This window comes from Leuresthes tenuis, unplaced genomic scaffold (assembly GCF_036924035.1).
Source record: "Leuresthes tenuis unplaced genomic scaffold, fLeuTen1.0.hap1 SCAF_6, whole genome shotgun sequence".
NCBI classification, from domain to species: domain Eukaryota; kingdom Metazoa; phylum Chordata; class Actinopteri; order Atheriniformes; family Atherinopsidae; genus Leuresthes; species Leuresthes tenuis.
In genome coordinates, this window is record NW_027325360.1 from 29,688,859 (window position 1) to 29,704,065 (window position 15,207).

Here is a 15,207-nt window from a genome sequence, read left to right on the forward strand (position 1 = left end):
TACTTGCAGCCGAACACCACCTCTCCCGCTTTTGATGATGTATGGACAGGCATTCTTACCTTTTCTAACACATTTTTCAGCAATTATGGTTGGAGAATCACACCTACTCACAGCCGAACAACTCCGCTACCGCATTTGATGGTGTATAGTCGGGATTTCTCACCCTTTCTCATCAGCTTTTTGCAAATTATGATCTGACATTCACACCTACTTGCAGTCGAACACCTTCTCATCCACTTATGATCATGTGCGGTTGGGCTTTCGCACCTTTTCTTACCCATTTTTCAGTAATAATAACCTTCTTGCAGCCGAAAACCTCCGCTCCTCTTTTGATCATACATTGTCGGGCATTCACACCTTGTCTTACCCGCTTTTTACAAACTTTAGTCGGACATTCAAACCTTCTTGCAGCTGAACCACCTCCGCTCCCTGTTTTGATCATATATGGTCTGGCAATAGTACCTTTTCTTACCCGTTTGTGAGTAATTATGGCTGGAAATTCACACCTTCTTGCAGCTGAACACCTCCTCTCCTGCTAATGATCATGTATGGTTTGATATTCGAAAATTTTATTTCATGTTTTAAAGCAATTATTAATGGACATTCACACCTACTTGCAGCCGAACACCACCTCTCCCGCTTTTGATGATGTATGGACAGGCATTCTTACCTTTTCTAACACATTTTTCAGCAATTATGGTTGGAGAATCACACCTACTCACAGCCGAACAACTCCGCTACCGCATTTGATGGTGTATAGTCGGGATTTCTCACCCTTTCTCATCAGCTTTTTGCAAATTATGATCTGACATTCACACCTACTTGCAGTCGAACACCTTATCATCCGCTTTTGATTATGTTTGGTTAGATATTCGCACCTTTTCTTAACTGCTTTTTTACAAACTTTGGTCGGACGTTCACACCTTCTTGCAGCCGAACACCTACGCTTCCGGTTTTGATAGTGTATATTCGGGCATACGAACCTTTTCTTACCCGCTTTTTACAAACCATGGTCGGACTTTCACACCTTCTCTTAGCCGAACAACTCCGCTCCCTCTTTTGATTGTGTACAGTCGGGTATTTTAACCTTTTCTTACCCGCTTTTTATCAACTATGATCGGACATTTACACCGTCTTACAGCCGAACACCTCCGCTCCCTCTTTTGATGGTGTATGTTCGGGCATTCGAACCTTTTCTTACCCGCTTTTTACAAACCAGGATCGGACTTTCACACCTTTTAGTAGCCGAAAAACTCCGCTCCCGCTATTGATTGTGTACAGTCGGGTATTTTAACCTTTTCTTACCCGCTTTTTACCAACTATTGTCGGACATTCACACCGTCTTAGAGCGGAACACCTACTCTCCCGCTTATGATCATGTACGGTTTGATGTTCGAAAATTTACTTTCTTGTTTTAAAGCAATTATTGATGGACATTCAAACCTTCTTTTTGATGGTGTATAGTCGGGCTTTCGAGCCTTTTCTTCCCGGTTTTTACAAACCATGGTCGGACTTTCACACCTTCTTGTAGCCGAACAACTCCGCTCCCGCTATTGATTGTGTACAGTCGGGTATTTTAACCTTTTCTTACCCGCTTTTTACCAACTATGGTCGGACATTCACACCGTCTTACAGCGGAACACCTCTGCTCCCGCTTTTGATGGTGTATAGTCGGGCATTCGAACCTTTTCTTACCCGCTTTTTACAAACTATGGTGGGACATTCAAACCTTCTTATATCCAAAAACCTCCGCTCTCTCTTTTGATCATACATTGTCGGACATTCGCACCTTTTCTTACCCGCTTTTTACAAACCATGGTCGGACTTTCACACCTTCTTGTAGCCGAACATATCCGCTCCCGCTATTGATTGTGTACAGTCGGGTATTTTAACCTTTTCTTACCCGCTTCTTACCAACTATGGTCGGACATTCACACCTTCGTACAGCGGAACACCTCCGCTCCCTCTTTTGATGGTGTATGTTCGGGTATTCAAACCTTTTCTTACCCGCTTTTTCCAAACTATGGTCGGCTATTCACAGCTTCCTCTCCACCATACTTGTATGGTTGGATATTCACACCCACTTGCATCCGAAGACCTCTGCCCCAAATTTTGTTGATATTTAGTATGACATTCGCACCTTACCCGCTTTTGGCAAACTATGGCCTTCTTGCAGCCAAACACCTCTGATCTCGCTTTTGATGATCTAAGGTTGGGCATTCAGACCTTGCTTCACCTGCTTTTCACCAAATATAGTCGGACATTCACACCTTCTTGCAGCCGAACACTTCCGCTCCACCTTTTAGTGTTCTATCACACCTTTTTTTCACCGCATTTTATACATTATGGTCGGAAATTTTCAACCACTCTCATCCGAAGACCTCTCCTCCCGCTTTCGTTAATATATTTGAACTTTAGTCGGACATTCAAACCTTCTTGCAGCTGAACCACCTCCGCTCCCTGTTTTGATCATATATGGTCTGGCAATACTACCTTTTCTTACCCGTTTGTGAGTAATTATGGCTGGACATTCACACCTACTTGCAGCCGAACACAACCTCTCTCACTTTTGATGATGTATGGACCGGCATTTTTACCTTTTCTAACACATTTTTCAGCAATTATGGTCGGAGATTCACACCTACTCACAGCCGAACAACTTCGCTCCCGCATTTGATGATGTATAGTCGGGCATTCTCACCCTTTCTCATCAGCTTTTTGCAAATTATGATCTGACATTCACACCTACTTGCAGTCGAAAAGCTCTGCTCCCGCTTTTGATTATGTATGGTTGGATATTCGAACCTTTTCTTAACTGCTTTTTACATATTTTGGTTGGACGTTCACACCTTCTTGTAGCCGAAAACTTCCACTCCTGCTTTTGATGATGTATGGTTGGGCATTCACACCTTTTTTTTGCCCATTTTTCAGGAATTATGGGTGGACATTCACACCTTGCAGCTGAACACCTCCTATCCCACTTATGATAATGTGTGGTTTGATTTTCGAAAAGTTTCTTTCATGTTTTCTAGCAATTATTGATGGACATGTAGACCTTCTTGCAGCTGAACACCTCCGCTCCCGCTTTTGATCATACATTGTCAGGCATTCGCACCTTGTCTTACCCACTTTTTACAAACTTTAGTCGAACAGTCACACCTACTTGCAGCCGAACACAACCTCTCTCGCTCAATGATAATGTATGGACCGGCATTCTTACCTTTTCTAACACATTTTTCAGCAATTATGGTCGGAGATTCACACCTACTCACAGCCGAACAACTCCGCTCCCGCATTTGATGGTGTATAGTCGGGCATTCTCACCCTTTCTCATCAGCTTTTTGCAAAATTATGATCTGACATTCACACCTACTTGCAGTCGAAAAGCTCTGCTCCAGCTTTTGATTATGTTTGGTTGGATATTCGAACCTTTTCTTAACTGCTTTTTTCAAACTTTGGTTGGACGTTCACACCTTCTTGTAGCCGAACACATGCACTCCTGCTTTTGATGATGTATGGTTGGGCATTCGCACCTTTTTTTTACCCATTTTTCAGGTATTATGGGTGGACATTCACACCTTCTTGCAGCTGAACACCTCCTCTCCCACTTATGATCATGTGTGGTTTGATTTTCGAAAATTTTCTTTCATGTTTTCTAGCAATTATTGATGGACATTTAGACCTTCTTGCAGCTGAACACCACCTCTCCCGATTTTGATGATGTATGGACCGGCATTTTTACCTTTTCTAACACATTTTTCAGCAATTATGGTTGGAGATTCACACCTACTCACAGCCAAATAACTCCGCTACCGCATTTGATGGTGTATAGTCGGGCATTCTCACCCTTTCTCATCAGCTTTTTGCAAATTATGATCTGACATTCACACCTACTTCCAGTCGAACTGCTCTGCTCCCGCTTTTGATTATGTTTGGTTAGATATTTGAACCTTTTCTTAACTGCTTTTTACAAACTTTGGTCGGACGTTCACAATATCTTGCAGCCGAACACCTCCGCTTCCGCTTTTGATGGTGTATATTCGGGCATACGAACCTTTTCTTACCCGCTTTTTACAAACCAAGGTCGGACTTTCACACCTTCTCTTAGCTGAACAACTCCGCTCCCTCTTTTGATTGTGTACAGTCGGGTAATTTAACCTTTTCTTACCCACTTTTTACCATCTATGGTCGGACATTCACACCGTCTTACAGCGGAACACCTCCGCTCCCTCTTTTGATGATGTATGGTTCGGCATTCGCACCTTTTCTTACCCATTTTTCAGTAATTATGGGTAGACATTCACACCTTCTTGCAGCTGAACACCTCCTCTCCCGCTTATGATCATGTGCAGTTTGATATTCGAAAATTTTCTTTCATGTTTTCTAGCAATTATTGATGGACATTCAGACCGTCTTGCAGCTGAACACCTCCGCTCCCACTTTTGATGGTGTATAGTCGGGCTTTCGAGCCTTTTCCTCCCCGGTTTTTACAAATTATGGTTGGACATTCAGACCTTCTTGCAGCCGAAAACCTCCACTCCCTCTTTTGATCATACATTGTCGGACATTCGCACCTTTTCTTACCCGCTTTTTACAAACCATGGTCGGACTTTCACACCTTTTAGTAGCCGAACTAATCCGCTCCCGCTATTGATTGTGTACAGTCGGGTATTTTAACCTTTTCTTACCCGCTTTTTACCAACTATGGTTGGACATTCACACCTTCTTACAGCAGAACACCTCCGCTCCCTGTTTTGATTATGTAAGGTTTGACATTCGCACCTTCTCTCACTCGCCTTTTACTATGGTCGGCCATTCACAGCTTCCTCTCCACCATACTTGTATGGTGGGATATTCACACCCACCTGCATCCGAAGACCTCCGCCCCCACTTTTGTTGATATTTAGTCGGTCATTCGCACCTTACCCGCTTTTGGCAAACTATGGCCTTCTTGCAGCCAAACACCTCTGATCTCGCTTTTGATGATGTAAGGTTGGGCATTCAGACCTTGCTTCACCTGCTTTTCACCAAATATAGTCGGACATTCACACCTTCTTGCAGCCGAACACTTCCGCTCCACCTTTTAGTGTTCTATCACACCTTTTTTTCACCGCATTTTATACATTATGGTTGGAAATTTTCAACCACTCTCATCCGAAGACCTCTCCCCCCGCTTTTGTTAATATATTTGAACTTTAGTCGGACATTCAAACCTTCTTGCAGCTGAACCACCTCTGCTCCCTGTTTTGATCATATATGGTCTGGCAATACTACCTTTTCTTACCCGTTTGTGAGTAATTATGGCTGGACATTCACACCTACTTGCAGCCGAACACAACCTCTCTCGCTTTTGATGATGTATGGACCGGCATTCTTACCTTTTCTAACACATTTTTCAGCAATTATGGTCGGAGATTCACACCTACTCACAGCCGAACAACTCCGCTCCCGCATTTGATGGTGTATAGTCGGGCATTCTCACCCTTTCTCATCAGCTTTTTCCAAATTATGATCTGACATTCACCCCTATTTGCAGTCGAACAGCTCTGCTCCCGCTTTTGATTATGTATGGTTGGATATTCGAACCTTTTCTTATCTGCTTTTTACAAACTTTGGTTGGACGTTCACACCTTCTTGTAGCCGAACACATGCACTCCTGCTTTTGATGATGTATGGTTGGGCATTGGCACCTTTTTTTTACCCATTTTCCAGGTATTATAGGTGGACATTCACACCTTCTTGCAGCTGAACACCTCCTCTCCCACTTATGATCATGTGTGGTTTGATTTTCGAAAATTTTCTTTCATGTTTTCTAGCAATTATTGATGGACATTTAGACCTTCTTGCAGCTGAACACCACCTCTCCCGATTTTGATTATGTATGGACCGGCATTTTTACCTTTTCTAACACATTTTTCAGCAATTATGGTTGGAGATTCACACCTACTCACAGCCGAACAACTCCGCTACCGCATTTGATGGTGTATAGTCGGGCATTCTCACCCTTTCTCATCAGCTTTTTGCAAATTATGATCTGACATCCACACCTACTTGCAGTCGAACAGCTCTGCTCCCGCTTTTGATTATGTATGGTTGGATATTCGAACCTTTTCTTAACTGCTTTTTACAAACTTTGGTTGGACGTTCACACCTTCTTGTAGCCGAACACATGCACTCCTGCTTTTGATGATGTATGGTTGGGCATTCGCACCTTTTTTTTACCCATTTTTCAGGTATTATGGGTGGACATTCACACCTTCTTGCAGCTGAACACCTCCTCTCCCACTTATGATCATGTGTGGTTTGATTTTCGAAAATTTTCTTTCATGTTTTCTAGCAATTATTGATGGACATTTAGACCTTCTTGCAGCTGAACACCACCTCTCCCGATTTTGATGATGTATGGACTGGCATTTTTACCTTTTCTAACACATTTTTCAGCAATTATGGTTGGAGATTCACACCTACTCACAGCCGAACAACTCCGCTACCGCATTTGATGGTGTATAGTCGGGCATTCTCACCCTTTCTCATCAGCTTTTTGCAAATTATGATCTGACATTCACACCTACTTCCAGTCGAACAGCTCTGCTCCCGCTTTTGATTATGTTTGGTTAGATATTCGAACCTTTTCTTAACTGCTTTTTACAAACTTTGGTCGGACGTTCACAATATCTTGCAGCCGAACACCTCCGCTTCCGCTCTTGATGGTGTATATTCGGGCATACGAACCTTTTCTTACCCGCTTTTTACAAACCAAGGTCGGACTTTCACACCTTCTCTTAGCTGAACAACTCCGCTCCCTCTTTTGATTGTGTACAGTACAGTACAGATTGTGTAACCTTTTATTACCCGCTTTTTACCATCTATGGTCGGACATTCACACCGTCTTACAGCGGAACACCTCCGCTCCCTCTTTTGATGATGTATGGTTAGGCATTCGTGCAGTTTGATATTCGAAAATTTTCTTTCATGTTTTCTAGCAATTATTGATGGACATTCAGACCGTCTTGCAGCTGAACACCTCCGCTCCCACTTTTGATGGTGTATAGTCGGGCTTTCGAGCCTTTTCTTCCCCGGTTTTTACAAATTATGGTTGGACATTCAGACCTTCTTGCAGCCGAAAACCTCCACTCCCTCTTTTGATCATACATTGTCGGGCATTCGCACCTTTTCTTACCCGCTTTTTACAAACCATGGTCGGACTTTCACACCTTTTAGTAGCCGAACAACTCCGCTCCCGCTATTGATTGTGTACAGTCGGGTATTTTAACCTTTTCTTACCCGCTTTTTACCAACTATGGTTGGACATTCACACCTTCTTACAGCAGAACACCTCCGCTCCCTGTTTTGATTATGTATGGTTTGACATTCGCACCTTCTCTCACCCGCCTTTTACTATGGTCGGCCATTCACAGCTTCCTCTCCACCATACTTGTATGGTGGGATATTCACACCCACTTCCATCCGAAGACCTCCGCCCCCACTTTTGTTGATATTTAGTCGGTCATTCGCACCTTACCCGCTTTTGGCAAACTATGGCCTTCTTGCAGCCGAACACCTCTGATCTCGCTTTTGATGATGTAAGGTTGGGCATTCAGACCTTGCTTCACCTGCTTTTCACCAAATATAGTCGGACATTCACACCTTCTTGCAGCCAAACGCTTCCGCTTTTAGTGTTCTATGAGGCATTCACATATTTTTTTTCACCGTATTTTATAGATTATGGTTGGAAATTCTCACCCACTCTCATCCGAAGACCTCTCCTCCCGCTTTTGTTAATATATAGTCGGGCATTCGAACCTTTTCTTACCCGCTTTTTACAAATTATGGTCGAACATTCACTCCTACTTGCAGCTGAATACTTCCGCTCCACCTTTTAGGTATGTATGGTTGGCATTTGCACCTCTTTTTATACTGATTGCTGAAGATTAAGTTGTTCTTTCTCAAACTACAAATTTTTTTTAATTGTTGAAACTTGATTTGAAGTGGATAAATAAGGAGGACAAACAGTTTTAAGTCAGGCTGATAGAAGGAATTAATTTTATAGCAAAATCTGTATTTCGTCATATGTCGAGAGATGCTTATTGCTGAAGAAGTTCTTTCTCATTCTACAAAGTACAACGTTGTTTATCGTTGAAACTTGATTAGACATGAATAAATATGAAGGACAAAGCAGTCTTAACTTGGTTTGAGTTAATGAATTCGTTTTATAGGAGAATCCGAATTCGTGCATAACTCATAAAATAGAGCTTATTTTCGGATTCCTGAAGAATGAGTCTGGTTCTTTCTCATAATACAAAGTTTGTTGTTTATTGTTGAAACTTCATCAGAAGTGAAGAAATAAATGAATGCCTATCAATAAATGTGGGATCTAAACTCTAGTGCTTCCTCTAAAATAATTTCCTTTCTCAATTTAGAAATGTGTGTGTGTAAGTCACAACACCCGTGACACCAAAACGGCTTTCTTTTCTCTACACTCTGCACTATGAGCACACACACCAAATCAGAAAGGCTTTTTTCTCTCTTTTCTACATTATGGACTGTGGGGACACAAAACCGCTCTCTCTCTTTTTTTTTTTTATCGTGTGCCAGGGCGTTGTCTCACGTATTAGATTATGCTTAAGATACGAATGGGTTTATCAGTCACATCAGAATCCATACATACTGATCCTCCCGTAATAAAATGGTCGGATCTTATCAAACACACTTTGTTTCTTGTGACAATCAAGTCAGCGAAACAGCGTATACACGTCAAGACACTGAATCAAGTTTGCCACAAGAACTCATAAGTTTGGCAGTATTGCTCTGCCGTCAGCAATCATACACCCATTTTATTTTCGTGAGACATGTGCAAGCACCTGTTCATCTACTGTTCTATCACTATGAATTAGTGATCTATTATCAATAAGGATACTTCTACAACTACTATCAAAGTATGTCCAGACTTCTTATGTTGTCAGTTGCTATATATGAATAAGTGGGTAGCTACTGACAAGCATTAAGCATGTCACACAGCCCAAACATATAACATTTCAGGACACACCACACAGTTAACAACCACAGTGAAGCGTGTCAAAGCCCAAACATGTAACATTCAACAGGACACTTACACAACACATTCAAATCAAACAGGCAGACAACATACAAGAACATATACCCCAGCCGGCATTGCTCCCTGCCTATTTTCGTACAGCACACTATGTGTGCGCACACCTTTATTCACAAACTCTTCAACTTATACTCTTTTACCGAAGCTGCTACAACTCGATTGGCCGAATACCCTTTGATCCTATTTCGGTGAATTTGACATCTGCCTTACATATAACAGATTAGCGGTTTAGCAGTTTTAATTTAGTTTGAGTGAAGGAATTCATTTTATAGCAAAATCCGAAATCGTGAAGAACTCATGAAAGTAAGCTTATTCTCGGATTCCTGAAACTTTAGATTTGCTCTTTCTTTTACTGCAAAGTACAACGTTGTTTTTTTTGTTTAAATCTTTCTAGACATGGTAAATATTAAGGACAAAGCAGTTTTCACATAGTTTGAGTGAAGGAATTCATTTTATAGATAAAATCCCAAGAGTCTGCTGAGAAAAGAGAGTGAATGCGAAGTAGACTTTAACACGGCTATGGGAGTGAGCCGAGTGTGGGCTAACCGGCAAGCGTCTCAACCAAGCAAAGCTCACCATGGGGAAGGTGGCTATACCAACTAGCCTGATGCCCTGCTCCCGCAGTGACGGATAATCGTACTCTGGTTTCTCTTCATAACATACAAGTCTTTCGCCTTTTACTAAAGACTTCCGTGGAGAGCAGCACTAATGAGTTGTTTCTATTATTGGCAGGCTTTACCTTTGCGGGTGAAGCCCTTTCTGTCTGTGCAAAAGAAATCTTGCTACTTTGCAGAGTGACTTCTCTGAGTAGAGTCGCCTTACTTGTTGCGACTGTGCCGATGTTCGAAGCTGGAGTTCAAAGTTGTTGCTTGAATGGTGCTTGCTGGAGCATGCGGGAGTGCAAAGTTATACCATTTAAAAGGGCTGAAGAGTGCTCAGTGCAGCGGGTGGGCGGAGGTGCAACGTGACACTCTGGCCACCTATGGCCATAAAAAGAACACTGCTACAAGTGCGCATTGTGCCAGCAAGGGCCCTCGGACCTGAAACAGTGGACAGTTATCGCTTCTCGGCCTTTTGGCTAAGATCAAGTGTAGTATCTGTTCTTATCAGTTTAATATGTCCTCTATACGAGGACAACATATTAAATGGATTTTTAAGAATAGGAGTTGAAAAAGAAGCTTGCTCCGTTCACTCCAAGCCTCGACCCGGTACTGCAGTGCCGCTGGGAACGGTGCGCTCTCCTCTGCTCTTGTGAAAAAGCAAACAGCGGTGCAGGATGGAAGTTTCAGGGAGCCCAAGATGAAACTTTCTTTTAATCTGCTGAGAAAAGAGAGTGAATGCGAAGTGGACTTTAACACGGCTCTGGGAGCGAGCCGAGTGCGGGCTAACCGGGAGAATTGCTTGAAAGAAACGCAACACCGAATGAGTGGTCAGAACAAAGCCTCAATACGGTGTTCCCGTGGTGTTTGTGGCTGCCTTGTCTTTTGCACAGAGTAAAAGACAAGGCAGCCATCGAATAGATTGTTTCTACTTGGTCAGCCGAGGAGCAGGGGGGGGGGGGGGGGGGGGGGGGGGGGGGGGCAAGCGTCTCAACCAAGCAAAGCTCACCCAGTAGGAACAATCGGGCCCTTTTCGATGGCTGCAACACCTGAAAGAGATATTGATGCGAGACCCGATCAAATGCTTTTTCAAAGTCTAAATTTAAGATGACAAGCCGGGTGTTTCTGTCTCTAGTGTAATCAATGATGTCTCGAATCAGTACGAGGCTGTCGGTGAGTTGTCTCCCTGAGATGGCACAAGTTTGGTCTGGGTGAATTACCTCCTCTAAAACAGAGGACATCCGTGTCGCTAAAACCTTGCTAAAAAGTTTACAGTCAAAGTTTAAAAGTGTGATGGGCCTCCAATTCTTTAGGTCAGTCTTATAATTTTTTTTATAAAGTAGAGTCACTATTCCCACTCTAAAACTGTCAGGCAGTCGGTCGAGTTTTTCAAAATCTTTAAAAACATCTAAAATGTCTGATGATAAAAGGTCCCAATAGGTCAGATAGAATTCTGCAGGAAGCCCGTCTAAACCCGGAGCTCGACTTCTCTTAAAACCTGTTAGGCATTTTTTTAACTCTAAAGCAGTAAAATTCTGTGTCAAGTGTGCATTCTCTTTTACGGTTTTGTCAACGAATTTTAAGATTTCTGCCGATGTTTCCAAGTGCACTGGTTTCTCTTTGTACATGTTACTATAAAAGGTATGTACAGTTTCAATCATCTCTTGTGTGGATTTTGTTAAAAACCCATCTTCTCTTTTTAGATTTTGAATACACTCCTTTTTATTTATAACTTTCTTTATTTTTCACCTTCCTCAATTTCCTGCTCCCTGCTTCTTACAAAAATTCCTTTACTCTTTATTTCTGCTGAAACTGACATTTCCTTTTTGACATCTTTGATTTCTTCTTTAAAGTCTATGCCACACTGATTTAGTTTAAAGTAGCGCTGTAAGCGTTTATGTAGTCCCATCATACATCTATTCTCTTTCCTTTTTTTACGTTTACCTTGCTGTTTAAAAAAAGTCTGGGTCGTTTCCTTCACCATTTCCCACCATTGTGCATGTGTTTCGTAGAGGTCTTGAAGGGTCTGCCACTCTTTATAACATTCCCTGTACTGACTGACTATGATTTCATCTTCCAACAGGGAACAGTTGAGTTTCCACAGACCACTTCCTACCGTCACACCAGAAGGGGGTGAAAGGGTGCAGGAGAGCATAAGGTGGTCTGAAAAGAAAACAGGGGTTAATCTAACATCAGTGGGTGGGCAATCTCTAGTAAAGAAATAATCAATGCGAGAGGCTCTGGTGCCATCATGACTAAACCAGGTGAAGCCCTCCTCTCTGGGATGCATGGTTTTAAAACAGTCAGTAAGCTTAAAATCCCTGCATATGCCCTGAAGTAAAATCGAAGTCTTATCCACTTTAAAATCTACCCCTGCTCTTTTTTCTATCTTTCCTGCTCAAGATACAGTTAAAATCCCCTCCTACAACTAAAGGTACTTGCCCTAGCATGTAAAGCTGTATATCTTCTAAAAGGTCATACCTTTCATTTTTTCCATTGAAACCATAAATATTTAAGAGGTTAAAGTCTTGCCCCATAAAATTCAAGTGTGCTAAAAGTGCCCGTCCGTCTCTCACCACTGTGCTACCTTTCACCATAACATGCGGATTTTTAATTAGAATGGCCACACCATCATTTTTATTTTGATTTGAGCCACTCCATATCGATAAATGGGGCCACATTTCCTCCCATTGTCTTTGGTTTTTTAAAAAAGGTAGTCCACATTCTTGTATTAAAAACACATCTGATTTTATGGAGTCTAAGAAGGATAAAATACTCTGGGCTCTTGTCTTTGATTTCACACTTCTCACATTTAGTGTTGAGAAGGTGAGAACCATTAAAAGCATAAAGGAAAGTAGGTATGTCATTTTCGTTTTTCTAAGTTATCAAAACAAATTACACACAGGTTATTTCTTGGGAAACTAGCTCTTCCTTCATTTCTTTAGGTGAAAAGTGAGTAGGGTGATCTATATTTCCTTTTCGGACTCTCTGTGTTGGCCTCTGACGCAATGTTGCATTTAACTTTGAGTCCCTGGGGGTTGATTGCAGAGCTGAAGTTAAAAAGGAGACCTCATTTGGTGAGTCGGAGGGGAAGACTCTAGGTTCTTCCACTGAAGAACTGTCTGAAAGGGACCTAACCCTTCCCCTCTTCTCTGATACAACTGGGGAATCAGAGGCTCAGATGCCGTCCTCTTTGGCTGTTGACCTTCGGGGAGGTGAGTATCTTCACTAGACTCACCTGTCTGCTCTTCCTCCTCATTTAGCGTAGCTCCACCCTCTGCCTGTGAATTCTCACAGACTTCAACACTGAGTGGTGAGGCCTCTACAGACCCCTCCCCTTTTTGCTCCTCACTTCCAATCCAAGCTTTTGGCGGGAAGTTTGAATTTATTGGGTCAACCTCTTCACTTTGTTCACCAACTGCCACCTTTGGTCCTTCTCTTTGTTGGCTTGACTGTGGCTTTACCGTCTTTAATTTGTTGGCAAAAGATTTAGGGCAATCTCTGAAGAGGTGATTTAATTCTCCACAGAGATTACATTTCCTGCCATTTGGACACTCTCCAAAAGTTTGCCCAATTTCTCTGCTCTTCCCACATAACACCTTGGTACAAGCCTCAACCAGGTGCCCATGCTCACCACACTTGCGGCAGAACTTGGGCTGCCCCTGCTAGTGGATGTAACCTCGGTTTTCAAGGTGGCCAGAGTGTCGCCCACCCGCTGCACTGAGCACTGAGCACTTCAGCCCTTTTAAATGGTATAACTTTGCACTCCCGCACGCTCCAGCAAGCACCATTCAAGCAACAACTTTGCACTCCAGCTTCGAACATCGGCACAGTCGCAACAAGTAAGGCGACTCTACTCAGAGAAGTCACTCTGCACAGTAAGAAGATTTCTTTTGCACAGACAGAAAGGGCTTCACCCACAAAGGTAAAGCCTGCCAAAAATAGAAACAACTCATTAGTGCTGCTCTCCACAGAAATCTTTAGTAAAAGGCGAAAGACTTGTACGTTATGAAGAGAAACCAGAGTACGATTATCCGTCACTGCGGGAGCAGGGCATCAGGCTAGTTGGCATAGCCACCTTCCCCATGGTGAGCTTTGCTTGGTTGAGACGCTTGCTCCCCCCCCCCCTTGCTCCTCGGCTGACCAACTAGGAACAATCGGGCCCTATTCGATGGCTGCCTTGTCTTTTACTCTGTGCAAAAGACAAGGCAGCAACAAAAACACCACGAGAATCCCGTATTGAGGCTTTGTTCTGATCGCTCATTCGGTGTCGCGTTTCTTTCAAGCAATTCTCCCGGTTAGCCCACACTCGGCTCGCTCCCATAGCCGTGTTAAAGTCTACTTCGCATTCACTCTCTTTTCTCAGCAGACTCTTGGGATTTTATCTATAAAATGAATTCCTTCACTCAAACTATGTGAAAACTGCTTTGTCCTTAATATTTACCATGTCTAGAAAGATTTAAACAAAAAAAACAACGTTGTACTTTGCAGTAAAAGAAAGAGCAAATCTAAAGTTTCAGGAATCCGAGAATAAGCTTACTTTCATGAGTTCTTCACGATTTCGGATTTTGCTATAAAATGAATTCCTTCACTCAAACTAAATTAAAACTGCTAAACCGCTAATCTGTTATATGTAAGGCAGATGTCAAATTCACCGAAATAGGATTAAAGGGTATTCGGCCAATCGAGCTGTAGCAGCTTCGGTAAAAGAGTATAAGTTGAAGAGTTTGTGAATAAAGGTGTGCGCACACATAGTGTGCTGTACGAAAATAGGCAGGGAGCAATGCCGGCTGGGGTATATGTTCTTGTATGTTGTCTGACTGTTTGATTTGAATGTGTTGTGTAAGTGTCCTGTTGAATGTTACATGTTTGGGCTTTGACACGCTTCACTGTGGTTGTTAACTGTGTGGTGTGTCCTGAAATGTTATATGTTTGGGCTGTGTGACATGCTTAATGCTTGTCAGTAGCTACCCACTTATTCATATATAGCAACTGACAACATAAGAAGTCTGGACATACTTTGATAGTAGTTGTAGAAGTATCCTTATTGATAATAGATCACTAATTCATAGTGATAGAACAGTAGATGAACAGGTGCTTGCACATGTCTCACGAAAATAAAATGGGTGTATGATTGCTGACGGCAGAGCAATACTGCCAAACTTATGAGTTCTTGTGGCAAACTTGATTCAGTGTCTTGACGTGTATACGCTGTTTCGCTGACTTGATTGTCACAAGAAACAAAGTGTGTTTGATAAGATCCGACCATTTTATTACGGGAGGATCAGTATGTATGGATTCTGATGTGACTGATAAACCCATTCGTATCTTAAGCATAATCTAATACGTGAGACAACGCCCTGGCACACGATAAAAAAAAAAAAGAGAGAGAGCGGTTTTGTGTCCCCACAGTCCATAATGTAGAAAAGAGAGAAAAAAGCCTTTCTGATTTGGTGTGTGTGCTCATAGTGCAGAGTGTAGAGAAAAGAAAGCCGT

General features: G+C 42.4%; 3 non-coding genes across 3 annotated transcripts; 2 read left to right on the forward strand and 1 right to left on the reverse strand.

Moving 5' to 3' along the window:
- The first annotated feature begins 9,748 nt into the window (after positions 1 to 9,748).
- LOC140310544 (U5 spliceosomal RNA) lies at positions 9,749 to 9,862 on the forward strand. The gene has a single exon (XR_011916603.1). It is a non-coding gene; the product is annotated as a U5 spliceosomal RNA (small nuclear RNA).
- Positions 9,863 to 10,170: 308 nt separating this feature from the next.
- LOC140310397 (U2 spliceosomal RNA) lies at positions 10,171 to 10,354 on the forward strand. Its single transcript, XR_011916472.1, has one exon. It is a non-coding gene; the product is annotated as a U2 spliceosomal RNA (small nuclear RNA).
- Positions 10,355 to 13,625: 3,271 nt separating this feature from the next.
- LOC140310527 (U5 spliceosomal RNA) lies at positions 13,626 to 13,739 on the reverse strand. The gene has a single exon (XR_011916587.1). It is a non-coding gene; the product is annotated as a U5 spliceosomal RNA (small nuclear RNA).
- Between the last annotated feature and the right edge of the window lie 1,468 nt (positions 13,740 to 15,207).